At 62.8% G+C, this 1,544-nt stretch overlaps 1 long non-coding RNA gene across 1 annotated transcript; it reads right to left on the bottom strand.

The window, feature by feature from the left end:
- Positions 1–101: 101 nt before the first annotated feature.
- On the bottom strand, positions 102–1,082 carry LOC111735508. Its single transcript, XR_002778817.1, has 2 exons — positions 929–1,082; positions 102–256 (listed from the first exon to the last, which is right to left on the bottom strand). It is a non-coding gene; the product is annotated as an uncharacterized LOC111735508 (long non-coding RNA).
- Between the last annotated feature and the right edge of the window lie 462 nt (positions 1,083–1,544).

Below are 1,544 nucleotides of genomic sequence, written 5' to 3'. Positions count from 1 at the left end.
TCAGGCCCAGGCTGGCTCTGTCCCCTTCTCTGAAAGCCTCGACTAACTGTCTGAGCCCCTGCCCAATGGGGAGAAGGCCATGCACAGGCAGAGCTGAGAGACACAGTCAATGTGACATCTGTTTTGTCACATCCGAAAGGTGGCAAATGGGTGACAGTGCGTGGGGTGGGGAGGGGCCCGTGGCTGTCCTGTCGTGCATTACCTTTGGCCCTTGTCTTCCTGGGTAGCCTGGTAACCCTGGGACTCCGAGTTTTCCCTGTGGAGAAAAAGGGGGTGCATTGCAGGGCTGGCGCAGCACTTCTTGAAGGACACGGTCGTCAGGGGCGGCCCCTGCCCGTCCTTCTGGGATGGTCTCTCCGGTCCCCCAGCCCTGGTTTAAAAGCAAAGGCCCCTCGAGAAGGGATTGATGCCACGGCTGAAACGAAATTGGTTGGAGGCAAAGGCCGGATGGAAGAATTCGCTGTCGGGAGACTCTGCCTGGCCCTGTGTAAAGTTCTAGTCTTGGGCCAAGACAGGGCAGGTGTCTGGGCCGCTGATGAGCCCTCGTTCCTGTGCCCGAGCTGGGGGGTGACGGGGACAGGACGAAGGGTGGGCAAGTGGCCTCCTGGAGCTGGCAGGTGTTAGAACAGCTGTTTGTAAAGAGTCCCCCCTGAAAGCTGGTGCACGTGGAAACTGATGTGGACCCCATGCTCTGTGGGTGCCTGGAGGCGGGACCCTTCTGGGGGTGGCAAAGGGCTCGGATGGAACAAACTCGAGACCAGAAGGGTGGATCTGTCCACACACAGATTCGCTGTGGGGCTGGCGGGAGTGTCAGGGAACCACACGGCCCCTCTGGAGGCTTCAGCCCGACCGAGGCGCCGGCCTGGATGCCCGAGGCCACTGGGAAAGAGAGGCCTGTCCGCAGGAAGTAGTTCCCTGTGCCACGTACCTTCTCCCCAGAGGGCCCCAGGGGACCGGGGTCGCCATTCGGCCCTCCACGACCCTTAGGGCCTTCGGGGCCATCTTCTCCTCTGGGACCAGGTGGGCCGATCTCCCCCTGCACGTGAGAAGGACATAGTGAGGGGCACCCCTGCACACAGCTCCCGCTGCTGTTCTGGGAGCGGGTGGGCCCCAGACTCAGCTGGCTCGGCCCACGGGCTCCCTCAAGCACATGAAACCTCCTGTGTCATTGATGAGACCAGAGCCTCGTGCAGCGAATTACAAGGCCCTGCCCAGTGGCCACGCTCCCCTCTGCCCACAGGGGCCGGCTGCCTCTCGAGGCCACACTCCTTCCCACTCGCCCTCCCTGGACCGAGGGCCTCTTGCCGGAAGTGACTGGCTCATGGAGAAGCTCTGCCCGCTTCGAGCGGGACAGCCCACACATTGCTCTTCTGAGACCCAGGGGTATCGCAGTGGATGGTGGCCTCTGGGCGGCCAGCTGCCTGGGCAGCCCTGGCACACGGGAGATCCGCAGGACATAGGCCAGAGGCAAAAGGGGCCAAAACGCTGCCTTATCCAGATGCCCATTTACAGATGGCGAGGCCCAGGCCCAGACCAGGCGGCCC

The sequence above is a fragment of the Pteropus vampyrus genome, unplaced genomic scaffold (assembly GCF_000151845.1).
Source record: "Pteropus vampyrus isolate Shadow unplaced genomic scaffold, Pvam_2.0 Scaffold1000002484, whole genome shotgun sequence".
NCBI classification, from domain to species: Eukaryota; Metazoa; Chordata; class Mammalia; order Chiroptera; family Pteropodidae; genus Pteropus; species Pteropus vampyrus.
Note: the sequence above shows the minus strand (reverse complement) of the source record. Positions and strands in the feature narration are given on the sequence as shown.